Source organism: Falco naumanni, chromosome 1 (genome assembly GCF_017639655.2).
Source record: "Falco naumanni isolate bFalNau1 chromosome 1, bFalNau1.pat, whole genome shotgun sequence".
Lineage (NCBI taxonomy): Eukaryota > Metazoa > Chordata > Aves > Falconiformes > Falconidae > Falco > Falco naumanni.
Genome location: NC_054054.1, coordinates 122530364 through 122558262, shown reverse-complemented (window position 1 = coordinate 122558262; position 27899 = coordinate 122530364). Strand labels below are relative to the sequence as shown.

The window sequence follows — 27899 nt, the reverse complement described above, 5'->3', positions numbered from 1 at the left end:
TCTAATGAACTGTAGCAGTGTATGAAGTGTGGTTGAGGTGAATTAGGATTTGAAAATGACCAGTTAAGTTCAACATCTGTGACAGTCCAGTCAATATGTGCAGCCTGGGAGGCTGCCACAAGTCCCAGCTGCTGCCAGTGGAGTGGCAGAGCCTCTGTTGCTGGTGTTTGCTCCCTGTGCATGGCTCTGCGTCCTTCTCTGCAGCTGCTGCGACTCTTGGGGTTGGTGGCAGATGGCAGACGATCCGCCAACCTGGAGAAGAAGAACACTTTAGGTGCACAGTGGAGCACAGACTTCTCTTTAATGACGGTTTATGTAGCTTGGAGGGAGACAGGCTGAGGATGGACACTTGTTGCCTGTGGGAAGATTGCACTGAAGCAAGACTGGGACAGAGCCTTTGGTTTTGAGAGCTCACTGCTTCTGAATTGTCAGCTTGCATCAGAGCTAAATATCTGCCCCTACTTCTGACTTCAGCAGCCACCCCGGCATTGGGGGAAGGAGCCAACCTCGGATACAGGTCTGACACTTCCCAGACACGTGGTGACCACTGGGCCTCTACCCCTCCGAACAGCCCTGTAACACTCCCCATATTCACGTGGAAGAGGGTGACTGAAGGAGGGAATGGCAGTCTCCATACTCAGCCCTCTTGCTTTTTTTGGTTTGCGTTGCATGCTCCATGTTGTTTTAATGTAGTTCCTAGTATTTAATGTGCTTTTATTGCTTTCTCTAATAACACCGACTGAGCACTAAGAGCCAAATTAAACAAGCCATGCCAATAAGCCAAACATTTAACTTCAACCAGCAAAGCGGATGCCTCTTACCCCTACTCAGGCTTAGATATGTAAATCAGGGACCTCACTGCTCATCAGGGAAAGCGGAGCAAATGGCTGCTGTGGTGCAGGCAGGGTAGAGCTGGGGCACTGTCCCTGGCGTGGGTGCAGAGGCTGCTGTGTGCCCCCTCCCCACACGTGCTGGTCTTACCACCCTGGGTCTTGAGGTGGAAGTTGGACAAGGTGAAAGGCTGGTTGTTCTCCAGGTTGTAACGTGGCATCTTGTCTCATGGGCTTTATCAAGCTGGGTCTTGTATTTCTGTGGCTGGAGGCACCTGTAAATCCCTTTGACTTCGGTGGAAGCTGGAGTTCATATTCTGCGTCGCTGAAAGCCTTTCCATGCAATTAAAAAACAACCCCAAACCTCCTCCCCTGGTGCTGATCAGTGGTGTGGTGTTGACGTAAGTGTACTGGAGTTTCGCTTACAGCAGCTGGGTAGCTGGCACTTTTATAGGGCTTTTTTTTTTATTCTCTGTCTTTTGCACAATATTCCTGAAGGTTTTTTTCTCTGTTTGCTTTTCCCCAACAAGCCCCAGCCTTCATCTCTGTCCTCTTAGCACTGCTTCCTGTTGTTCTCTGTGATCTCCCTTGTTCCATCTTTCTTCTCTTCTCTGGTTTCCTCCCTTTCATTTTAGCTCTTTTTTGTTCAGACTGGCTCAGCCCATCCTCCCAAAGGGGAAGCGTATGTTTCATCCCCCTGGCTCTGTTTCCCTCCCAGCCCCACAGCTGTTCCCTCTTTCCCATTCCTACAGGCCCCTCTCCTGCTCACAGCACCATCCACTGCCTTCTCTTTTTCCTCTCCACGTCCAGCCCCTTTCCTCCATCACTGGAGGTCAACAACAGAGAAAATGAGCCAGGAGGGGGATGTTACAGCTAAGAATGATTGTGCCTGCGAGATGCTAAGTGTTGTCTCACCAGCATTAGTCTGGGCTGCTTTCATCTGGCTGGATGAGTCGAACCCGCCAGCTCAAGCACTGACATAGGTTTTGGTGTTTCATGCCACACAATCTGCCATTACACCTGAGAAATTTTAGCCTTTTGCTCTGCCCAAGCCTGACAGCCGTAAGCTCTGCGGCGGGGCTGTGGTGGGGTGGGAAGGTAGGCTTCATTCCTGACTTCCTTTCCCCCCGCCCCCCGCCGTGCGCTGCGCTTTACCAGCTGAGCACCAGGCGTCTGTAGCTGCAGATCTCTGTGCTTTGGTCCATGCAATTATGTGTTTTCCAGTTGCACTCAGTTGAAAGTAATCATGGAGCTGCAATCTCAGCTGGGACAGAAAATCATCTAACAAGTTGGCTCCTGTGCGATTACAGAAGATACATTCTGCCACTAATTTGTTCTGCCACTGTTTCACCCTCCTAAGTGGAATGAACTGGGGAAGCAAATGCACACTTGAGTGCTGCTGGTCTGTGCCTGGGGTGAATTAGACATATTGCTTCAAGGTGCAAAGAACTTTCCACTCTAGAGGAGCTGGGCGGCAGTGTGTGTGTCTGCCTCAGAACCCATCTGACCCCTGCCTCGGGCATCTTTTTACAGATTTAGGAAATGATCAGATCTGGAAGGAGAGCCTGCATGGGCTGATCTGTCAGCAGGTAAGCAAAAACCTAATACAGCCCACAGCCACCCTGCGCGCAGCCCAGAATGTGGACCGAGACCCCAGAGCTGCTGTTTCACTCGCTCCCCAGCTGCAATTGCATCTCCTGCCTCTTCCCCCTCGCCTCTCCCTGTAATCCCCGACTCGGGCTTTGCCTTCTGCAGCAACAAAGAAAATGTCATCAAAAACCTCCTTGCACTGATGCAGCAGGAGGCTGTGACAGATACAGTCACGGCTGGGGAATGAGTGCGGAGCAGTGCCGAGCTGCCTGTGCCATTATTGTTCTCTGCTGCAAGCTGGAAGCAACCGAGAGGAGGAGGAGGAGGAGGAGGGGGACGCAGTCGGTCCTTCTGTAACAGCCCCCCCGGGACCTGAACGAACCTTCGGTGTTGCAGGGTATGCACAACAGTCGAGACTGGCAATTTGTTGCATGAAGGTAACAACAAAACCCCTCGTCTGGATTCAGTCCCTGTATCTGGTATTTTGGTAGTGATTACTCAACAGCGATCAACGTTTAAACTGAGTTTCAAAAAAAACAAGTAATGAAAGAGGGGAATAAGTGAACTTCCAGGGCAAGTGCAGGGTGTGCTGAAAGGGAGAATGATGTGGCGATTGCCCCCAGGTCAGCCTTGGTAAGGCTGACCCTCGTGGGGGTAGTTCAGCAACTTCTTGTTGGGGTTTGTTACAGTGTTTCCCCTGCGAGCCGTGCTCTGCTCTCGCGGGTTCCCTCCCTGCGCCCTCGGCTCAGAGCAGCAGCCTGGTACCTCGGCACGCGGCACACGCTACAGGTGGCAGCTCTGAAATGGCCATCAGCATTTTCAGGGGCAAGTACCTAAGATGAAGAATACCATATTAGCTTATATACTATATACTTGAAGAATACTATTAGCTTGCATCACCCCTTGCTAATGTAGATGATTGAATTAAAGAAAAAAGTTGAGTTACGCCACGCAAAGAGTCCATTTCTGAGTATGTCATAACGGCCCCCTGGCAAGCTCCATAGGCCATAAAAATGCCCACTCTGCTTATCGTATTTAATTGTTTTAGCCTTTGATAAATTATCTGTTAAAGCCTGTTGAACATTTTAAAGCGTTTCTTGCTAATGGATTTTCACAATGTGGTTTAAGGGATGTTGTTATTAATAAATGTAACTGCACTGAATGGTAATTTGATAAAGATGAAAGAGGTATTTATGAATTCCGCTTCCCTTTTAGCTGTTGCTAGGAATTTTCACTCCTTCAGAATATACTGAATTTAGTCTTGATTTCTTTTTGTTGAAACTGGGCTATTACATGCTGATTCTGTAAAGAGAATATTAGTGGAGTTGGACCAGTTGTGAAGTCCCCTGTGGTGGTGAAAACCCAGTTGTTCCCAGCACATCAGAGGGGTTTCCTGGCTATAAGAGGCAGCGAGACTGGCCCTGGGATCCCATACAGTACTGGTAGAAAAGCGTAAAGGCAGTTTGGGATTCGGGTAGGGTTTTTTCCCCCCAAGATGATTAATGGATCTTAATATTGATAGAAACATGAAAAGAAAATAATTTGTCCATGCTAGATAGCCAGTTTTTGCTAATGGGCTGCTCTCCATTACGTTATCATTGCAATGACTGAAGCACTTTGCTGTGTATAAATTAATTAGGAACTTGCATTTCAGTACTGAACAGTGTATGCCTGGCTCCAGTGAAACAGGAAATGTGGAATGTCTAAAGGCTGGTATCTACCACAAAAACGGCTCTGTAAACACTTGTGGCACACAATAATGGGAAGTACTGTGAGTTATGTTGGGACTGCATCATAAAATTATCATAGGGCTAAACAAGGGCAATTGTGAGGAGGAATGTTAGCAGAAAAAATGGAAAACATGTTATTTTCTAAGAAGAGAGCTTTGCTTTATTAGGATTTGATCCATGCAGAGACTGACGTCTTCAACACAGGAGACAGGTATTAATCACGGGAAAGAATCTGTTTGCACTACTAGCAGAAAGCTAGTTCTCTTGACAATAAGAAAAAAATATTTTCTTTTTCTGGACGGGGCTTGTCGTTAAAGATGCATCCATGTGCAGAAACACTAAGGATCAAAAGGCAGCGTGAAGCTGGGGAGGGCTGAAAGACAAGGGATTTGCTCCTGCCTCTCTCAGTTGCCTGCTATGTGATGTTGTACAGCTACTTCTTTCTGTGGCTCTTCCTTACCTCCCACCCTCTGTGTATTTTCTTTGTTAGCTCTGTTCAAGAGCAGAGAATTTCTCATACCTTGTTTTAATACTGCATGTAACTTCGCCAGATGCTATGGTAATATCATCAAGACTAATAGCTACTCTGCCACCCAGCTCATTCTCTCAACCCATCCTTGCGAACAGGCGGCCAAGAGATTTATATATAAAGCAGAAATACGGATCTGCCTCTGATCTTAAGTATAAATCAGGGTTAAGTTCAATGGAATTCAGCAGGAATAAAATGGGTGTTTGTTACAGAGGAACTGAGACATTCTGTACAAAATACACAAACAGTACTTACAATAAAGTTTATAATTTAAGACAAGAAAATGGTGTGAGATCTTGGCTGCCTGCACCTTGCACTAGACTCCTCCCTTGGGATGACGCTATTACATTATAATAATTAAGTTTTTCTGGACTACTTTCCTTGCATAGTAGGCTATAAATAATCATTATTGGTATTGCAACAAGGCTGTGGGTTCCTGAGCAACTATGACCAAATTCTTGATTTGTCAGTTACTGATACAATGCATCTGTTTTTCTGATTATTTTAATAATGTTTTATATGCAAAGGAAAGAATACAAAATTACGTCATTTTTTTTCTTTCTAGATTCATGGGCTAATTGGAGGACAGCCTACCTGTGGCTGTCCCTGTGCTTGTAAATCCTGGATCCAGACTAGCGTGATACTCAGGGGTAAGTGTTTTGTCTATACTGTTGAGCAATGGAAGACCCTAGCCCCTAGCTACTCTGTGCAGACAATACCAATATGTTACCAGCATCCCATGGGGCACATCTTACTCCTGGAGGAAGATTCTCAGCAATGAAAATGCAGTTTTATCCTTCTCAAAGTGCCCCTTGCCAAAATCAGCCAAGCATCTAGAAGCACTTACTCTATTATGAGTGACACATCGTTAATGTTCTGCTAACTTGCTAAGCGTGCAAGGCAGACACAGTCTTTCCTGAGGTTTCCATCTCTATCATGTCCAAGCGTTGCTGCCCCCATTTCCTTTGGCCTAGCCATGCCCTCACGGACGTGCAGGGCCCAACAGCTCTAATTTCATAGAAGTCAATGGACTTGTAAGATAAGGTGCTGATGTAGGAGGGAGATGAATCAGGCCTGTGGCCAGAGTCCCACTGATTTCAGTGAACAGGGCTGCAGTCACTGTCACATAGGTCTTGAGAGCAGGGTGCTTTAATTAGTTTGTTCTCAGGTGCCAGCTCAGTCATCACGCTACAGGAGGGGAGCACAGCCACCTGATGTGGAATGCTGAGTGCCGACAGGTGACCCAAAACATACAGCTGTTGCCAAAGTGAGCTGATTGCCTCTTGCGGGTCCAGCCCAAAGAGCTCCTGGTGCAGTCCTGCTCTCCTCTGCCTCTCCCCAAAGGCAGGCAGGTCTTGACCACACACCCTGTCACGACAGGACCTTCGCCTTGAACTTTGTGCCTCGGACTTCAGCTTTGTGAGCCCTCAGATGGCCCTTCTGCAGCTGCATCAGGCCACACACAGTTGCAAGTCTCTGCTGGGAGGTGACAGGCATGGAGCTGGCACTAGGTCTGTGAATACTTCTCTGCAAAGTCAAACAGGTGAGTGTAATCCACTGGTAGCGTCAGCGCTTTTGTTTGGCTTAGCACTAGCCTTGAGCGGGGAAGCAGCGTGCGTGCAGCTGGTACGGGTCTCAGGAGGCAGTGATCACCTGCAACCCCTCCTAAGCTCTTCCAGAAGTGTAAGAAGCCTTGGCCCGAAGCGCCAGCTCTCCAGTAGCCAGAAGGGCTGTGGAGTCAGTGCGGAAGGGGCACGAAAGGGTGTTTTGTGGATTTGATATCCTTGATAGGTGATGTCGTAAAGTCTGGGATTGCCGAAGTGTTATCCCCACCACAGACAACATACAGCGTTGTGGAACATGGGTGTCTCACTCCCCTGAGCAATCCCAGCTGCAGAGGCTTTCCAGGACGAATGGAAATGTGGCCCCTGGACTTGTTACTACGATTACAGGAAAGCCTCAGGCATCCAGGCTCTGGCCTGTTTGACCAGCTGCTATGTGCTTCTGAGGATGCTCTGCTGCCTTTTCACTAGAAAGCAAAAGCAGTTTTGTGCCCAACAGCCAATAGATTTTTCTCTCTTTTTCCCCCGCTATTGGTCTCCTCCACTGCCTTCCCCTGCAGGGGGGGAGCAAAGGGTGGTGCAGCCCGTGGGTTTAACGGTGCACCAACCCTTTAATGTGGAGTTGTGTTTTTCTTCCAAGGCCAAAAAGAAATGTTAGTGAAGGAATCAACAGATGTGAAAAGACGGCTAGGACACTTGGAAGACAAAAGTGCTTTGTGTTTCCTAAAGCAGAGAGCCTGTTCACAAGGAGGTTACTCTTTTAGAAAAACACGAGTCCTGTGACACTGCCAAGGCCAGTAGGTGCCCAGCGGAGCAGTGGGCATTCAAGGCAGACATGCTCTGGGAGAGGGGCACATCTTTCTCTCACTCCAAGGTATTTTCAAGTATATTAACAGAGAGAAGAGGAAAGGAGAGAAATCGGTTTTGCTCTGCCATTTCATCCCTTTCTTTGGGTTTGAACACGCACCAGATCGCTTCCGTCTGTCTAGGATGGCAACATGGCCTTAGTGCTGTGGCTGTGTCAGTCTTACGCTGTTCTGGGGAGCGAGGGCCATGCTGCTGCCATTCTGCAGCTGAGAAAGCAGGTAAAGCGAGGACGTCTGTCATGGGCAGGATCCCAGGGCAGTTCCCAAGGGAGTGGGGAAGATCCGTCTGCGGGCTGGTGGCCCACTGCGGAGGTCCCAACCCCACCTTCAATACCGCTGCGCTACGTGGCAGTAAGGCCCGGACGTGTAAAGGGGCTTAGGTGACTAGTATGGTTTTGCCAGGTGCTTTGGGGGCAGGGCTCCTCTGGTCCGCTGTCGGCCTGTGACCTGTCCTGGCTGTGCGTCTGAGAGAAGTCCATCTGCAGCCTGGATGTGTTTGCTCTCTTCAAGAACTGGACAGAATTCAAAGCACAGACACCTAGTTTTCGAGTGAGCAAGGTTAGACTGCTGCAGTGATCTCAGCGGGGTCAGGAAGCTCTGCAGTTCACCTCAGGTGCTTAACTAATTCCTCATACAGTGCCGTATCTTCTGAAATGTGATCTTTAGGCTCTTTACGTCTCAGTTGTCCATAAAATGAAAATGCCAGTTAATAGTGAGAAGTGTTTCGGTGATACTGAGCTCACACACACTGAAAGGCAAGTGCAGTTCTGGGTGTCATCCGAAGCCTCTGAAGGCTCTGGTTAAGAAACAGGAGCTTTGAAATGTACCTCATTAGGGTGAATCTCCAGCACTGTCTGTAGTCGTACACCAAACACATTCATTTCAAAAAGGGCAAATTAAGGGAACTAATTAGTGGAATCAAATGCACTGAAGAGCCGAGGAGTCGAATGTGGTGGAAACTGGATTCCAAAACTAGCTGGAACATGCAGGAGGACAAACCCTGTAGGGAAACATTCCAAAATGGGTGGGATAAATAACCAGTCCCAAACACATGTTGGGAGTTAACCGAGAGCAGGCAAGGAGTGGGCAGAAGGTCTGATCGGAAAGAGGGTGCTCAGCCCGCATGCGGCCAGGGATTGAAATCAGATGTCTGGAGGGGAACCACTGCAGCGCCAGCCTGCTCGGCTCTTCGCTGGAGCCCATCACCCCGACACAGGGGCTGAGTAAGCAGCTGACACAGCAGGTCCTGAACAGCCGTCATGCCAGTGATGTGTGCAGTCCAGCCGTTCTGCACCTGCTTCCTGAGCTGCCCTGTCATCTTTGCCACAAGGGCGGCATCAGAGAACAGTGGTGGGGCAGATGACCGGAGGCAGGATTTGCCTTAGTCATCCGATTTTAATTTGCTGAGCTCAGGAAATGTAGGGGTAGAATGAGAAATGTCAGAAGTAAAGTTGTGAATCAGACTTTGAAAAGGAAATTAAAACAGATGGCAGAAGGTTTCAGCTAGATAAATAGAGGAGAAAAAGAGAATAAATGTGGTCATTATGGGGTGAGAATGGGGCTGACATTAGGCCAGTCTACATATGGTCTAAAAATGAGTCAAAACCACTTTGCCTACATTTTAAATAGAGATGATCATGTTGAATAGTGGAGCAAAGATAGGATGTCTAGCAGGAACGTACATAAGGGAACGAAAATTATCACATATAAGACGGAAGGAAAGGCTTAAAGAATTCAGTGTGCTCAGATCAAGGTGCACTGGCAGATTTCCATCCCAGGATTTGGAAAGAACTGGCACATTAAAGGAGCTCAGCTTAACCTCGTATTTCTCTTTGATGACTGGTTGGTGTGGGTTTTTTTCCTAGACAAATGAAATACAGGTGATTTACTCTATCCAGACTTGAGTCAAGAATCTGATATTATAGCACATGGGAAATTACTAGTTGAAGTTGAGAAGATGGGGATTAGTGTGGATAGCAAATGCAGAACTGCTAAAGCAAATGACAGGGAGCTCTGTGGAAAGGAGAAATGCCGGACAGAGGCAGTTAGTGACTGGAACTCCTCAAGGGTCAGTCCTGAGCCAGTCTTACTTGTTTTGTTAATGACTTTGGCACAGCTGTAGGAATGTAGTAAAGAAATTTGCTGAGGACCCAGGCTTTGGTAATACCGAGGAAGATCACGACATCAATCAGCAATAACTGAATGGCAGAATTTGTCTGAGATAGAATAGGCGAGGTATAAAAATGCAGTTAAAAGTTAGTAACTGGAATATCACATTACTCACTTGAGAATGACAAAAGCAGGGTGGTGGAAAAAAAAACATATAGGGAATTACTTGCTTCAAGGGATAACTGTGAGCCACTGATCTGATATGGAAAGGCAAACACAATCCTAGAAGATACAGGTTCACTCATGTTCAAGGAAGATTAGCAGGTACAGAGAAGGCCATTGAGGATGATCAGAGGGTTTAGAACAAGAGGAGACTAGAAGAGCTTCATTTGTTTAGTTTCTCAAAACAAAGACTAGAGGAGATAGGATTGTTTTCAGTAAATACATCTGATAGGTAAAGATCAGAGAAAAAAGAGAATTGTTTAAACTAAATTATGATGCTGGCACAAGAACAAATGATATTAAGGCTGGAAACTTAAAATGAAGTGCTGGAATAGCTTGCCAAGAAGTGTGATATGATGTAATTGACTGTAATAGTGGGAGACTGGATCGGTAATCCAGAGCCTTGTGTTCCTAGAGAACTCCACAGGTAGGGAGTCAGCCACGGTGATGGTTACATGCAGGGAACTGGAGGGAACAACCTAGGTTAAGACCACAAATGCATTCCCAGCGATGAAGCAGCGCAGTAACTGAGACTCACACTGCCCCTACCATGTGCTGATCTCTTTCTTGCTGAGAAAGCTACGGCAAAGCAAGTGCTGTGAGGTCTGGTTGCATTACAGAAACGGTTCCACTAAAACATTTTACTGTGAGTTTGAGCTTTTGCTTTTTACCCAAAAATGTCATCATCTTTCTCTTCCCAAGCCTGAGTCTACATGATTGAAACCACGTCTTCAGGCAGCACTGTCCTGATGCTGGCAGCACCGCTGCCTTGCCTCCCTGCAGCCTCCCTGGCCCTCGGCTGGGAGCAGGGGACGCGCTCAGCTCCCAGCCCTTTCCTCTTCTGATGTTGGCAGCCAGAACACCCGGCCAAGGGGTAACGCTGTACCCCCTCAGAGAGAAACGTGCAGCAGGCAGGATGTGGCAAAGCTGGCACTGGCCTCCAACGAGCACTTCTTTAATGAAGTTGGTAGCTGGATACATGACACAGTAATGCTCCTGCGGCGGCAGTTCCTCGGACCCTGGGGCACTGAACTGGGCAATCCCACAGGCCCCTCGGGAGGGCTGGGAGCGACAGCCAGTGCCCTCGGCCAGAGCACTGCTAGGGAGGAGCCCTGCGCTGCTTGGGCAAGCGCGAGAAAATACAGCTGGCCAGTCGTCAGGTTTGGAAATAGGGGGGGAGGAAGGCTGATACTAAAGCTTTTATCTCAACAGCTAAAGTGAGGTCCTTCCCTCCTTCTCCCCTTACGGGAACTGGCAAACTGGGCTCTTTAATGGTACATGCTCATCTCAGCCTTGCCTATAAATAGATAAATGAGATTCCTCCTGTCCCAGTGAGTAATTCTGACATCCTCCTGTTGCCTCGCAGAGAGCTGAGTCACAGGCACTCTGCACTCCAGTCCCTGCATTACTTACATGGTCTCAAAGGAAATTTTAACACATCCAATGAATCATCAGGGATTGGATCATGTTTAAAGTTATTCCATTGGCATTTCCCTTCTATTGTAGCAAGTCTGCCAACACCTAAAACTTTAGCTAATCTGGACTCAAAATGCATTGAGGAAATAGCATGTTGACATATACAGCTACCAATAAAAATAATAAAAAAGGTGCTTTTAATTCTGCATCGGTAAACAAGTGACCCATAGTGGACTCCTTTAGCACTCTGGACCTGCTAATTTTGTCAGACTGCTTCCTTGTTTTGAAGCTGCTTATTTAAAGGAACACCAAGTTTGACATGTTTTAATATTCAGTCGTTAGGCCCCTAATTTAATCTCCTTCAGGTTTCCTGCCAAAATATTATTTGCACTGAGATGAAGCTTGCAGCCCCATGCTCATTCTCTCACAGAGACACACACATTCCTGCTCTTACCCATGATAAAAATAAAATGCCTGCAAAGCAGAGACACAACCAGAGCAGTGTTAAGTACAGAACCCAGGGCAGCGATATGCTGCTCTACAAGGTGCTGAGCTCCAGCCTGAAGCAGTATCTCCTGGTGGGGCATTTTCACTTGTTACCTTGCCTTCTCCCGGGTGGTGCAGCGTGGTCTGGTCAGCTTAGAAGCAACACAACGTTTGAAATCAGTGTGTGTGTCTCTCTCTCTCTGCGTCTGCCTCAGAAAACATCTGGAAGACTGGAAAATTCTCCAGCAGAATTTGGGAGCTGTGAAACAAATATAAAAATATTTCTCTCTGTTGGTTTTCTGGCTTGCCTTTCGTATCTTAGAACTGCTTGGGACATTTCACTCATTATTACCAGACTCTCAGTTTCAATGAGCGAGAAATGCTAATATTTGCTGCTTTGCTGCTGCGGTTTAGTATTCTTAGACCTAAACCCTGGCTTGTTCTTTTGCTAACCCTAGGAAATCTGTGTCTTATTTAAATAACATTTTCCTAGTACCTTTTCATCAGGCAATTTTCCGCCTGTGCATAGATTGTTAACAAGCGTTTGTTCAACACATTCCAGCATGAGCTGCAGTCACTCCATGAGATACTGTGTCTTCTGCTCCAAGGCTCACTGCGTTATTTATCAGCCCAGCCCAGCCCTGGTTGCCAGTTTTCTGCCAGCTGTTAACTATACAATAGCATTGGGGAAAAAATTAATTCTAGCTCTGCCAACAGAATTGGATATAATTCAGCTACCTGTTAACAAATGATGATTTCTTTAACAGCATAAACTATAATATTTTTATAGCTGACAGTTTTCACCCTCCTCTGCAGCTGGAAAAACCTGAGGAATTCCCAGAAGTTCCTCACTTGTGTCCTTTTCAAGTTTTCTTATAGTAATGCCTTGTACTGTTGTTTCTGTGCAGGAAAAGACACCCTTAATGGGCAAGGCTGACCCTTAATGTGTCAGGATGCTGGAATAGAGCAGCTGCATTAACTGGTGTCACTCAGCTCCTTAGCTGGCCTCCTTCCTGCAGTGGGAAACCCCACTGGACAGTCAGGCCCTAGAGATGCTCAAGCACAAGGCAGCGGCCTGAAAAGCAGCCAGTGTTTCTGTAAAGCATTAATCACCCTGTGCAGGGCTGGGGAGCGGGAACGGGGAGAGGGTACGCTCGCTCTCAGCCCGCACATGTTTTCTATCTAAGCTTTGTTTCAGCTGGATCTTTCCCACTAACGCATCCTTCTTTACACCTTGTACTCATTTATTGCGAGGCTGTTTAGCAGCACAAATCAATTAAGTACTGCAGAAACCCACTGAGACAGACAGAGGTTCCTACCTCTGGTTCACCCAGGGTGGGAGGCACGCCGAGGTTAAGGCTGTAGTTTTTGCCACACAGCGCGTGAGGGTGGAGCGTGGGTTTCAGCCCCCTCCAGCTCACCTCCTGCGTGGGCTTCAGCCTTTCCCAGCGCCCTCGATGCAGCTCTGCCGTGCCGGGCCCTGCCCGCTCGCAGCCGCTGCTGGAGCAGCTGTTCCTCCAGGGCCTGGCTGAGCTGGCCCTGGGGTGCCTGGCCGTGTGTAACGGGGAAGGGGAGAGTCGGGGCCGCTCTCCAAACTCACCTGCATGCGTCCCGCAGGATTCTCCATCAGGAGATCACCTGCTGCTGCTGAGGAATGTCACTCCTCGGTGGTAGAGCTAGCCCCTGGCCAGAGGGACAGGCAGGGGTCTAGGAAGTAGCACTGTCACAAAATGTGAACAAGAACAGAGTCAGAAAAACTGAGTGGCTTTAAAATACTTTTGGGCCGGTCTCAGTCCAACTGCAGCACCAGGCTTAGCGTGCAGGGGTGAGCGCTCACAGTACCATCTCCAGACTGCCCACCCTCCGGGCAGGCTGGGGGTGGGGAAAGACCACTGCTCTCTGGTTCGGGTTGGGTTAGAGCTACTTGTGTACATCACACACGTCAGAAATAGGATCTAATGATTCCAGCCACGTGACAGTTGATCCACAACACGAAGGAAGATAAAGCCTAGCCAACCAATTCCTGCTCGTGCCTTTAAAATGGGCTCAGCCAAACTGTACTTCGTGAGTGTCTCTCAGGAGGGCCAGATTCTGTAGGACATGTCTTCGGCTCAGAGGAGACCATTAATCATTAGTGTGCCTCGGTCCCTGGCTATTTTAATCACTGTTGAAATCCACATGCAGTTCCCACTCCTATAAATGGTATTTGACTCCAATGCACATGATTCCTTTGGCTTCCTTTCCCTAATTAAGAGCAAGCTGTAACTACTTGGAAGTCCACTGGAATCCGTAGATTTGCTTGTCATCTATCGTGGAGCAAAAAATTTGGTACTACACGTAGAATAAGATCCGTGCTGCCAGACATAAGAATCAGAAGATACCGTAACCGGTAGTGTGGTATGAATGTGTAATGGCTGTTGTGCCTACAGGCTGGTGGCCAAAACCTGTCCTACATAATGGAGCACTGGAAATGTCATTGGGCTCTACCGTATCATTAGTCCTTGTCTCTTCCACTTTATTATGTAATGATTAAAAATGCCTCTTGTATATGCTGGCACTAATTAGGGGATGTCAGTCTGTTGTGGGAGAAGTAAATGAATCATCTGAAGTGGATGAACTAAGAGTGTATTTGTAAACTATAGGCTGTAGAACCAGTAAGTCTTTCTTTAATTTTTCCTTTAAAAATGCTGAACAAAAGTCACAGGCAGTTTGAGAAAACAAACTGCTCATCCACAGATTCAGGAGTGCAGTGAATTCTTGTACTTCTCAGCTTCTCTCATGAGGCAGATGAGCAGCCTGAGGAGACCGGGGGTGTGCAGAGGAAGCTTCATTGCCTTCCCTTAATTACAGACTAATAAATAAATGCATCGTGGCCATCTCCGTGGGCTCACTGGTACCCCGATTTACAAAGAGGATTGCTACAACTCTATAAATTTCTCTGTTTGCATCCTTTGTCTATGAACATGCTGCTATTGAGCTTAAAGAACCAGTCTGAATTTACATGCAGAGAGTAAATGAAGTTTACAGGAATATGAACTTAAAAAGTGGGGAAAGTTTTGCAGGGACACTAGTTGACAAGGATCCCTTCAGTGTCTGTCACACTGTGTCAGGTCATGGGCACCATGACAAACAGTCAAAGGACTACTGACATTTATAATGTGGGATTTAACCCATTACACCTGGCAGCGTTGTTTATCTGGAATACCAGAGTCTTTTTTCTTGTATCCTTAACAGTCAGGAAAAAGCATGTACTTTTTTCTTCTTCTTTTTTTTAAAAGCTGCATATAAAGCAGCATCTGCCTCAGTAACAAGCGGACTTTCTATCTGCTGGGCTTTGAGGTTAGGAAGACAAATCCTGCTCCAATGCTGTAACAGAGGTTTCAGACTTGGCGAGACCAAGGCATGCACACAAGTCACACTACCCTCAATCAGCTGATGAGTTCGTGTGCTTAACTTGAGACTTAGGGAAGTCTGTTCACTTTGCTGGGGGTTTGTTTTGGTTTTCCTCTTTAAAAAGTACCAAATATCAACCTTTGAACTCCAGGCAATACAAACTGGGCACCAGAACAGTGTCCAGCTCTTGTGAATGTTGGCCCAGTGATCCCACTGGAGAAGTTGCTACTTGTTTCCCACCAACTCCTACAAATGTTCTCTTAGCTAAACAGAGCTAATTCTGGACCAAAAAGACAAACCTTAACAACAACCTGCTAAATCTTAAAGGTCCCTTGAAAGCTTGGATTCCTTCAGTCTTGCTGAAAATTTAGTGTTTAAATTATGACAAAAGTTTGCCTAAATAACTGTATTTCCTTTGTGATGCAGCTATTAATCAGAAACTACAGCAAAGTACCAAAGGGCTTCAGTAAAAGCAAGCAACAAATTTGCAGGCAAAATGTATTTCCTGCACTGTTTTTATTCTGTTTATGTGGCTGACATATAATTTCTGTTTGACTGAATGTACCACATCATACTGGACAGGAGTTGTGCACTAAAAGCAGCTGGTAACATTACAGGGCCGTTCAGAAAGTGTCCCCTGCAGTGAGAGACTCCTTGCAGCCTAGAACACTAGTGCTTGAAAAACATTAATAGAATTGCTTGTACTTGAAGAGAAATTTGATTTTTTTTCTTTTCCCTATTGGGCTCTTACCCTGCACCCTTTGGTCTTTGCTGCTTCAGGTCTGTCTCTTAACACAATTACCGATCTAGATGCTGTGCCCCTTCATGGATGTGCAAAGTAGCATGAATGGTGGCTCAAGTTTAGTTCATCTGCTGTTAATACATTTTTCAGGGAAAGAATTGTGTGCATGAGAATACCAGGGTGGTTTATTTCAGTAGCATCTACTTTGATGTTCATACTACTTAGCATCCACTAGGGATGGCAGCCTGAAGGAAGTCTGGGGCTGTGCTTATCTGCAGTAGAAAACAAATGACATCACCTGAGACTGAGTCTGAAAAAAACCATGATTGCCTGCATGTACTTTTCAAAGCACCTTTATTTTAGGTATTTCTGTATTTTTCCAAGCCAAATTGGAGGTGCTAAATGACCCTGAACTTCAAAAAAAAAAACCCAAAAAACCCCAAAACCAAACCCAACAAAAAACCCAAACCCTAACCAAAACCAGCCAGATTTGTTCTTGAAATCTTAGTGGCTTAGCCTGGGCCCTGAGAAACAGACTCATGGGTCTGTTGAGAATGTCCTAAAGAGAGACCAGCAGAGCTGGATCCCACCTGCAAGGTAGGCATGAGGGATCCTGCATATAAGCCCCGGCCACTTACCAAGTGTCCCTACAGACCTCTGCTCCACTTCCCTCCATGCTGACAGGCAGTATGGCAACCGGAGGGGATGTGTGTGACCTGCGTGACTGGGAAAGATGTTTTGGGAACAGACAGAATAAAAATAAGACCGAACCACCCTGCTCTCCTGTTCACCACATGCAGTCACATACGTGAAGGGTTTCATCCACAGAGGCTGTACGAGATGCATAAGCAGGAACTTGTAGCTTGCCGTAAGGTACAAGACACAAGGTTATAAAGCACTGTAACAGCTTGTCAGACATTTATATAGGCAGAAATCCCACAGCACATAAGAAAAAGATCCGTTCATCAGGGCTCTGGCTTCAGGATGAATTGCAGGAGTGACTCTGTTTGAGGTTCAGGCTCATCCTTCTGACTCTAAAATCCATGAGTGGGTTCTCTTCATAGTGGCAGAGCTGAGAGAGGAAGAAGCTGGGGAGGTGTATTCCAGCGTTTCAGAGCAAAAATGTATTTATTTTAACATCTAAATATTCTTATTTTGAGTAAAGTGGTGGTGATAAAGATAAAAATTATAACACAGAAACACATTCCAAAAAAGTTACAAACCCTCATTCCTGATCTTCCTGTTTTCAGCACAAAGAATATTCCACTGTAGTAGGTCGCCGCTCTGCAGCCTGTTAGCAGTTGAGGTGACTGGGTCCACTTGGCTTGGTAGGTACCAGAATCAGAACAGGTTAAAGTAATTCCATCCACCCATCGTGCCAAGGAAGCACTCAAGCCCTTCCATCCCTCTTCAGTGTCAAATGAAGACAGAGTTGCTAGAGGAAGAAATCCTCACGGAGAGGAGCAGAGTCTGGGGCTTCCCACGATGGGGCAGTCTCAGAAATCAAAGGTGTCAAGGCAGGAATCCCTGAAACAAACAGCTCCAGAAGTGGCCCGTTCTGGAATCCGCCTGCAGGGAAGGACACTCCGACAGTCCTGGCGGGCCTTGAGCGCCCCAGTTGCTTTGTTCCCAGCTGGTTGAACAGTGCCCCTCCTGAACTGATAGCAAGGTGCCTTCCTCCTGCCCATTGTCTCGTCTTATCTAGTCACACAGTCACGGGGACAAGGATTGTCTTTTAGGGCTTGCTTACACCGCAGAGCTGGCGATTCCGCCGTAGCTGTGCAGGATGACTCCACAGGAACATACTCATTCCACAGCAGCTGGTACAGCTCCCGTTCATACCATACCTTAACGGGCCTTGCGTCAGCACGGCAGCGTGCCTTACAGAGCTGAGCGAGGCCTGGGACTCTGTTCAGGGTTTCTAGTCATTTCTCGTTTACAAAGAATTCAGCTTTAAGAAAAGCAGATGAAATGCTCCTGAGAATAACAAATAACAAATTAGTAAATCTTGCTCCAGAGCCATATAACCCAATTAAAGATAGGTAAGTGATGTGTAAAGCAAGTCTGTGTAGTCACTGTGAAAAAAAAAAGCATGCATTTCTAATCCATTGACATATGAAGCAGAATTAATTGATAAGCATATCAATTAATTGATAAACATAATAAAAGCTTTAAACAAAGTCTTTTAAAAAAGGTAATGAGTAAACCAACCAGACAGTGGAAAAGGGACTGTTTCTGTTGCGGGGCCAGATTAATTTGACTATCTGTACCCCAAGGTAGCGTTATTAAAGGATAAAAGCTTTGAACATTGTTGCAGAGTTCAATGAAAATACAAACTTTTGCTTAACATATAGAAGCTCTCAGAAATGCAAATGAAGCATTAGAATGCATAAAGATGGCAAGTAATTGAATATTATGGTTCTGTTTATCCAATTGCTTCTTTGCATGCAATTACTGCATCCTGGTCTGATCTGAAAAATGAGAGTAGAAATAAAGCGCAGAGAAAGGTGCTGCGGGTGAGCGGAGAGCTGCGCAGCGACAGCGCCGTCAGCTGAAGGAGGAGTACAGCAGGGCACTGCGGGGGTGAGGCCGAAGGGTTTGGGTACGGCTCCTTCTCTGGGGCTGGGCTGGGCGTCCCTGCGGGTGCAGTCCTCGCTGCTGGGGGGAAATGCCAGACACACACAGCAGGGAGGGGAAGCGCTTCGGTTTGTTTCGTTTCCCCCACTTGCCCTGAGCTTCACACAAGTACGTACTCGGTACGACTCACAGCACCACATCTCTTCAGCTCCACTCCAACAGAAACGCTTTCTGTTGGGGCCTGAAACACTGCCCCGACTTGCAAGCCAGCCTTCCCCAGGGCAGGCCTGCCCTTCCACGCTTGCCAAGCCCCGAGTGCTAGTGTTTTCCTTCCAGGCCTCCCCGTGCCGGAGGTCACAGTTGACCATTGCAAGAACAATAAGGATTTTTAGGGGCATTATGACTGGGTTAGTAAAACACAGCTGCCCCTGAAAGTCCCTCATTTTTCTTGCTGCCGCTCAGTCCATCCCTAGAAGGGCAGAGGTCTGACAGGGGCCTTTCTCTCCAGCATGGCTCTGCCGTCTTACGCTGGCACACCCGGCTGTGCCGACGTGCCCAGGAGCCACCCCGAGCCCCGGTGCCCAGCCGTGACATGGCCAGTGGAAGGTGTGGAACTGCTTTGTCATCCCTGCAGGCTCCCTCCTCAGCGCATGCCAGGCCAGGCTGCGTTTCGGTGTGATGCCAGATGGCTCGTCTGTCGCTCGGCAGAAACGCCTTCAAACAGAGCCTGGCCCAGCTGCAAGCAGCCCTGGACACCCCAAACCCCTGGGGCAAAAGGCAGGGACACCTTCTGCAAATACACGTGGTATTGGCTGTCAGGTGAGCACTGGCACTTTGTCCAGGAGCAGAGACCCCAGGGCTGCCCAGCCGCAGCACCCAGCTCCCAGCAAGAACAAGTCACACCTGTCTGCCCAAATGCAGAAGCAGTTGCTTTTAATTTATTAATAAAGACAGGATTTTAATTAGGGAATTACTACTGATTTCTCAAAAACTTTCAGCTTAAGTAATATCTAAAAAAGATCTATAGGTTTCCTCCTAGAAAGGTGCCAAGTCGTTGGCCGGGAATTTTCAACTCTCATTCACAAGTCCTCCTGGAAATCCCAGCCCAGCCCAGCATGTCCTTAGGACAAGGAGCAACACTTTCCTTTTAATTCATCAGTAATTTGAATTTTGATGGAGGTGGACTCAAAAGAAACCATAGGCAGATTCCCACCATTCTGCCCTGTTGTTTCCCCATGACCTCTGTCTGTAGGGTGCTGGGATGGCCCCATCCCCATGGTGGGCTTGCAGGTGTCCCTGCAAGCTATCGCCCTTGAGAGGGACTCTGTGACATGCTCGAGGGCTTCCAGGGTGCTTGTGGCAGAGCAAGGAACCCCTGAGACTCTCAGGGACATTCTTTTTTTTTCTTTTTTCCTCCCCCCTTGCAGTAAAGACATTGTGTCCCTCAGCAAAGGCTCCTTTCCCCGCTTCCCACAGGCTAGGAAGACCACCAGTGGTTGAGCATCTCTGAGGACCGGGGTGAGCTGTGAGTGGCAGCACAGCCATCTCCCAGGGCACAGCTCCCCTGCTCCCTGCCCAGGCCCGAGCACTCGCTGGCCCCAGCCGGGGTGTTGACATTCAGCTCCAAAATAAAGAGGCCGAGTCGCCACTTTCAGCCACACAGAGCAGCATCTTGTTTGGAGCTGCTGCAGTTCAAACATGCCATCTCCAGGGACACGCACGGCAGGCTGGCGCGGCCGCTCTGCATGCAGTGGAAATGCCGAGGCTTAGGGCAGTCACCAGGATCCCAGCCATGTCCAACACAAGACAAAATATCCTCGCCCATCCTGACAGAGGATGACACTCCACAGTAGCAGGCAGCCTGGCATCCAAAAAACCCCTGAGATCCTCGCATTACCGTACAAAGCTACACCTTATTTTCATTTAGCATTTCTTCTATGGCTTGCAAGTCAAACGAAAGCAAACCCCATGCCCTGATTTGGTAATAAAACATCAGCCATGATTCTGGTCCAAATATGAGTTGCACTTTTGAAAAAATTACAACAGCAGTATAATAATAATAATAACCAAAAAAAAGCAGCAGCCCTCTGAATGCTAATGACGTTGGTGTCCTAAATGAAGCATAAAAGCCAGAGCCTGCAAGAAGCAAAGCATGAGTCAGAGCGTCAGCAGTCCCACACTGAAAGCAGCACTCATGGCTGCTTCATTCATTTAAGGAATCAATTCCTTTGTAATGAGTATGAAGTAGTTTTTAGGACTAAGATTAAATGAGATGCATGCTGTTATTATTTTCAAAAGTTCTTTTTTTTTTCCTCCCCCCCCCCCCCCCCCTTTTTCTTGGATTGACAATAAACAACTCTTTGTAGTTGCAAGGAGCCCCAGGCAAGGACCAGGTCCCTGCGGCACTTGCTGTTGTACCAACACGGAAGAAAATCTGATGAGCCCCTGCCCCAGGGAGACCACAGCCTCCCAGCAGCCAGGATCCCACCACAAGCAGACAGAGCACACCCAGGGTACAGCAAAACAGGGAATCGGCACCATTGCAGATTTCAGCCTGGGTAGCTATCTCGCCCCCGATTTTATTTTACTTGCATCTGGTCGCTGGCAGATTCTAGCGAGGATGTATACGTGCTGTTCCAGGGAACCCCCTTTGTGGAGGCTTTATGTGTTCTTTCTCAGACTGCAAAGCCAGTGCGGGACTGTGTGTGCTAGAAGAAAAGGGGAATACTGCCCAAGCTGCTCTCAGCTCCCTGCCGCCCCGGTTCCACTTCTAAATAAAGGACAATCAGATTTTAGTCATCAGAGCACAGATCTCTAGGTTACACTGATGTTATCAGGGTGATTTGGGACTGAAGTCTTTTTGGTGCATTGGATTTGAAACTCAGAAAATGCAAGAACAGCACAAAACCAAACCCAAGGTAGAAAATGATCGCAGTTTCTACAATTCTTCCAGCTTTAGTCATTGAGGGGGATTGTTAGAAAAGGACAAAGGGCTGTTTCCCTTAATTTTTTTTAAGTGTGAATTTTGTCTTGACAGTTTCCTTTCAGAAACAAAAATTGAAAACAAATTGTCCTATACACAAAACAAAGGGACAGATCCCTAGCTGGAATGGACTGGTACTACCAAATGAATAACACCCACTCACAGGAGAGACTCTGGCCCTTTTAACTCCAGCTGCTGATCCTGCTCTTCCCAGACAAGAGCTTGGGCCTGTGGTTTTAGATGGCAGCAGCGCTGGCTCGAGGTAGGTTGAAAAGGATGAAGGGCCGCCTTCAGAGCGGCTGAAAATGCACCAGGGCTGCAAGCACGCCGTGCGCTGTGCACTGCCTAAACCAGGGGCTGACTCCAGGTGAATGAGCCAACGGACATAACAAGAAAATTACTGATACCAACGTGGCCGTGAAATTAATGAGCTGCTTTGGAGAAATGCTGGCAAAGCAGGCTTCCAGAAACCACTTACGTGTGGGGTTTGCTTTCTGAAAAGAGGCTTGTCTTCAGATTTTTCTCTCAAAACCAAGATTGCCATCTTGAAAATGACACGAGAGGTCCCCAAGAAAATACTAACTGTGCAGTGCAGTAGAACGAATGCATGACTAACTGTGATCTATCCCAGCCAGCCCTGCACCCAAGACTGTGGCACAGCACAATTGCAGCCGGCGTTTGGGAAGTGCCGTCAGCCGTGAACAAGTTGCTAAGAGCAGCAGTTACTGGCTTTGGGCCCTGCCAGCACAAACTATGGCTCTCATCAGGCTGTCCTTTGTGCAGGCCCAAGCGTGCTCCAGAAGTGCCAGTGTTAACTGCGTTCATTAGTTTCCCTCACCCACAAGAAAATAAAAATATACACATTAGGAAAATTCCGGAAGTCTTTCACTTTGCCAAGGAACAGACAGCATCCCCATTGCTGCTGACTCCAGCAGCGAGAGCTGCCCAACCTCTGTGCGGAGCGCTGAGCTCCCTGTCCTTACGGCTCCAGCAGTGTCCCTGGGAAGATCCAACGCACAGGACGATGCACCGGGACCCAAAAGCGAAGGAACACTTGAGCACTAATGCAAGAGCACCCATCCTCCGGGACAGGGAAGGGGTGGGTTTGGCCACGTGCCTTTTACACTTCCACTTTCTTTGCAATCCTCAGTTTGGAGCGTCACTTCTCCTCCCTCCCACCCCCAGTATCAGCAGAGGAGCTGGAAAGCCGGAGTTATTTTTAGGAGAGGGTACATTTAGGCTCTGTTAATCTTGATTGGGTCCCTCTGAAAGTGACAGGGTTGGATAATCAAACACATTACGCAGACTTTCCATGGAGGCTGCTTTGAAAACGAGCCTCCCACCATTCAGATACGTAGGAGCCAATAGTTTGGACAGTACCGTTTGATGCTGCACCAACTTGCCTCACTGCGGTGACCTCACTAGCATTTATATGCAGAAGCCTTGGAGAACAAGGAAATTAAAGCAGCTAACTGACTTTAAGTATATAAAATAAAACAATTAGTCATCAAAAAGCCTCCTAGAGGCTGCCACATTACACCTACCCTGAGTGGCAAGAGACCCACTCTCTGGCTCAGGCTCGCAAAGAAGAGGATGGCAGCGCTGCCTGGTCAGATCACACAGCCAAACAAGCACGCTGGCAAAACACACCCAGAGCAGCTCGGAAGGGAGCTTGCTGGTGTGATGACTAACTCATTAAACTGGTTGGCACAAGGAAGGGGACAGGAAGGGAGAAAGCTCGGAGAAAACCACCAGGGAGGAGCTCTGGCTAGAAGAGGCTACAAGACTGCTAGTAAATTAACCAGGGCATGGCCAACCAGCCCAGTCTGGCCACAGCTGTCCTATTAAAGTCTATTAGCCATGAAAAGAAGGGGGGGGGGGGCGCATGCAGACAGCCTATTGATAACGGTTCCTTGCTCACGCTGACTCTCAGACCATATCTAGGACTGGCTGGAAGAGTCCCGGGCCGAAGTTCTGCCCAGGACCACACTCAGTAACACGGTTACCAGCTGTTGGGCTTACTAGGGCAGCTGTGAGCCCAGGGTACGGCCCCCAGCACAGGGCACGAGCAGGCTGGGGCGTGTATGGGTAGCGAGCAGCGCTGCAGAGCTGCCCGCCGCGTCCCGGAGCAGTGCATTACTGCAGGGCTGCGCCCGGACTGACCACTGCCAGGAAAAGCAGCTGTGCTGCTGGCATCAACCTGCCAGCGCTGCCGCCAGTTCTGCATCTACCTAAACTGACCAGCAAGTTCAGAGGGAAGCTGCCAGCCACAGGCTGCCCGGCCTGGGCTTTGGTGAACAGAATCTGGTCTGGTCGGCATTAAGAGAAGCAAAGAGTTATAGGAGAGCAGCAGGAAATTACCAAGCAGAAGCGATTTTAAAATCATTTCACTTTAAACAAAACTAAAGCATTACCATAAAGTAAATGGCCATAGCTTGCTACTTGACGTGGTTCTGCTAACAAGACCAGCTTTTCCATAGCTATTCAAATATAATGAGTCCTGGGTGCCTAACTCTTTTAAGCTCATTTCCAAATTCCAGCCAAAAATCACCTTCTGATTCACCACTTTCTCAGGCACACCAGTATTTAGAGAACGCCTGCAGGCTGCTTCTACACTGTACAAAGTACATAAGTACATGTTTAATTACTCTGTGGACCAGGGATGTGATTAATCATATGCTTAAAGTTAGCATGCGCTTAAGCATGCTACTGACCTAGAGCTTTAAGTGGATCTATCAGGTACTCTGGTGCTCCCCATTTTCCAGTTCTTTGAGGCTCAATAAGTGGAAAGAATAGAAGAATATTCCCATGGTCATGCACTCCAAAAAATTTGCCCAAAGTCTGGTTTCTGACTTCTTTTTTTTAAATTACAACTTCTGTACCTGTTCTCCCCCTGTTCTCATGAATACTGATTATGGGTATTACAATAGTATGTATATTATCAGAATGTATTAGCATTAAAACATGAGCTAATTACTGTGATTCACAAGCTTCTAAAAAGCTTTGGCCTTGGTTTTTACTTTACCTGAATAGGGCTTCAGGTGAGAACTTGCATTCATTTTATTTGCACACCTTCAGGATTAGTTCCCTTATGTCTGAGCAGTGTACATACTCCTAAAAATAAATATGAAGCATATTGTTAAAACTGTTGCCCCTGCTAGCACTGGACTCATCACATGGAAGAACTCAAGCATAAAATGTGCATCAGCTATGGGTGGTCACGTAAATTCACATTTCATTAGCCACAGTGTACATGATCCTGGGTTTTTGATGGTGGTTGTTTTTTTTTTTTTTTCACTGCGCTTTTCCACCTTTTCAGCAAAGGCTTATTGCTAGTTCATAATAATTTCAGGAAGGTCGAGTTGTATCCATTCCCCAGGGAGAGCAAGCAGAGGAGACTGGGACCTGAAAGCTCCATTTATTTTTTTTAAGACATAACTGCCTCTTTTATGACTAAGGAAATACCCGCTTGGGGAGGCTGGATGGACCAGACAAGAGCTGCCTCTCGAGACAAGCGTGTGACCCATGTGCATTGCCAGCTGGAGCACCGCAAAGTCAGGGAACACCCATGCCCAAGTTCACCCAGTAAAATCATTTAATATTGGAAAGCCAACAGACTTCAATTAGAGCAAAGCATGTACAAATCAATTTTCAACAACCAACTGAGCACACAAGATTTGATTACCAGAGAGGGGGCACGTGTCTCTGAAGGAAACCTTCTTTGAGGAAGAAAACAGATACAATAATTGATAAACATTTTGGCTGCTCCTTCTAACTAATCCCATCACATGCTATTTATTGCCAGTACGTTCATGAAAAGTGCCTATTTTGGATACCAGGGCACAACAGGGAAGAGAAAAAAAAACCACGGTTCCCAGAGAGACAGCTGGCCCAGCCTGCGTGCCCTCACTCTTCTCACACCATTAATATGATGACATCAAGCGTCTAAACTATGTTGCTTTCTGCTTAAAACGTTGGTCTTTTGTTGCAAGTTTGCAGATTTTTTTTTGCGCAGAACGCAGTAAAATCTTCCACAGAAAAATGAAGTCTGTATTAGCAGGGAACCTAGCCTTAATGCTGTAGGTTTGGGAGAAAAAATTACTTTTTCTCTCATTTCAGACTTACTTCACAGAAATGTTTTTCTAAAGAGATCAGATTGCCAGATACAGGTTCAGTAGCCACTGGAAATGCCCACTGGTTTTGGATCCAACCCTGTATATCCAGAAACTCCTTACAGCAGTGAAAGTCACAGGACCCCTCCCCTCATTTGCTGAATGTCATTAATTAAACCAGACAGGATTTGGCAAGATGAAGTTGAGCTAGTGTCCTTAAAATTGCTGATAGTTTCAAGCCGTAAGAACAGGTTAGAGAAACCCAATTCACTTGCTGGATAGATTCAAGTAAAGGCACAGCAGCGTTCATAAAAGCTGACTGGTGTAGGCACGTACTGGTGCCCAGTGCCTGACCACCAGTGACTTGTTACCACAGCAGCTTCATACCTGCAAGTCGCAGATCTCTGATACCAAAGCCATCGAGCACATCTAAGAGTTAAGTGAAATAGGTGGTTAAAAGCCTTGTCATTTGCCTAAGTGGCTTGGGGAGCCTTAAGTCTTAGCATCTGTGACTAAAAGTTGATTGTACAAACTCCCTGTAATTAGCGGATGAGCACTGGACTTCAGAGGGTGCCACCTCCTACCCTCAAGTGGCGAACCAGCCCAGTGAGACACACTGACCCTGGAGCCATCACCCCCTTCCCTCTGCCTCGGGAGGGAGCCCAGACCAAGAACCCAGTTTTGAGAGTGATGAAGTTAACTGAATTCTGTCTTAGGTGAAATAGGAATCGTTTTGCTAGATACCTTTTATGAGATACTTCAATGAGAACGAGATGTTGTCAGTTAAAACACTACCAGTGTCCGGGTTCACGACTGCTGTTCACTACTGCATGGGGTGCAGAAGAAATGTTGGGAAAGGGGGAAAGTCTATCCCTTTAAAAATGCTATTCATGAACAAGATGCCTTGCTCCTACCCCTGCTGTGGTTAGTACCATTTTGGTTCATCAGAGCTGGGCTCAGACTACTTTCTGTGGGCATCTAATGGTATTTTTCCTTTGGCCCTAGCAGACTACTGACATTACAGCCTGCAAGCGGCAGGCGTGAGGACTGGCTGGCAAGAATATGCCGAGTGTGGAAACCCGGTGCCTTTTCTGCCTGCTTCCTGCTGCCCTTCTCATTTGACACCAGGTCAGCCACGATAACGTGTTTTGCTTTACCTGGCTGTCAGGTAATAGCTCAGCAGTGCATTCAAAGCCATGCCTGGAACAGCGAAGTTGTAGCAAATTTCATTTAACAAAACAAAAAAGCATTTGGCCATATCATTAGTTGCTGTGGAAATCATTCTGGTGGGAGACTATTTCTGAAAGCTGTATTGGGATGTAGTACATATCCTTCACCTGGACTAAAGTGTTTCCTTCCAGGCGTGGATTTACTTAAGGAGGAAAGGAGAGAAGAGGGGAAGAGCTCAGTGACCGTGTTGATGCTGTTCATCTCCTGCGCACCGCACAGGCCACACAGAGGTGAGGCACAGGTAGCGCTCATGCAAGTCCTCCCCCCTGGGTGAGATCCTGGCTGCATGAGCTGGCTCTCTAAAAAACCCCAGCTCCTTATGTTTGTAGCCCATCAGGTCAGGGGGAATAAATCGGTGCGACTCCACTGCAGTCAGCACCCGTGCTCATTTACACCAACTTACAGCACTCGCAACAACCTAATTATATGTATTTTAAGCACTTAAACCTCTGCTTACTGCCTGCAAGCAACTGACCATAACTCAGCATTAACGTATCACTGATAGCTAGCTAGTTATAAAACAGTTAATTTTGGAAAACGCACTTCGAAGTTAGAAAAGGTTTGAGAGTCACAGAATTTCCAAACATTTATTAACACACTGCTCTTAAGTGACGGAAGTGCTCATGGCTGTTCATCCAAAAACATTACCAGTCACCAAAATCAGAGTATGGGACAAATCCTGAGCTGGTGCAGATGAGCAGATCTCCACTGCCTTAGAGGAGATGTTTTATTTAGCAATGTGCACACTTGCTGTTACTTTGGAGAGCTGTAAATTCATTCTGTGATGTAAACAATATACAAGCCCATTTTATATTTTAAGATCAAACTCCTATCAGATGTTTAGAAATTAAATTACAGTTTATGTTCTTTTTGAAGGCAGTAATACCTTAAAAGTATAAAGACATCCAAAACTTTATGTAACTAGTATTACATAACACCATAAACTGGCTCATAAGCATTTTCCTTACTCTGGATTTATTACATTTTTATTTGGGGCATGTGAAACAACTCGCTATACAAGTGCAGTTACTCACATGGGGCTGGGCTGGGGAGGAAAGAGCTCACTCCAGTGGAAATTCTAAAGTGAGAAGCTTATTACTATGTTTGCAAAGATGTCTGCAAAGAAACACTGTCAGAAGAAAATGTTTCATTGTGTCTCACTGTCCTTAATGGCCATTGATACAGAAATTATATAAAGTCCTGGAAGGAGGCTAGAGATAGTTTCAAAGGCGGAATGCATGCAGAACCTCCGACTGCATATAGCATTAATGTCATAAGTGTTTGTGAATGTTCTCATTCAGGCTGTAATTTATTCCCCAAGGAGATGCAGAACTAGCTCAAATATGCTACAAGTGAACCAAAACTCTTCCAGTGAAGCGAGTGCAGTATGTGAATCCTACAGCTAAATTTAGGCTGGGACTTGGAGTAACGTAATTCAAATCTCGGTGTAGCACTTTGAGTTGCAGCTAACAAACATTGCAAAATGATTCAGTGAAGTTCTGCTCCTTTGTTATGATCTATT

The 27899-nt window shown here is 46.9% G+C and overlaps 1 long non-coding RNA gene across 3 annotated transcripts in view; it reads left to right on the top strand.

Annotated features, from left to right (window-relative positions):
* LOC121082477 overlaps positions 1-27899 on the top strand; it is a 55493-nt gene that overhangs the window by 21641 nt on the left and 5953 nt on the right. The window contains exons 1-2 of one of the 3 annotated variants that reach the window (XR_005826038.1): positions 44-2419; positions 5245-26275. This is a non-coding gene — a long non-coding RNA (uncharacterized LOC121082477). Of the gene's footprint in view, positions 1-43; positions 2420-5244; positions 26608-27899 lie in introns of those variants that run through there. The other 2 variants (XR_005826036.1, XR_005826037.1) reach the window with 2 other exon arrangements.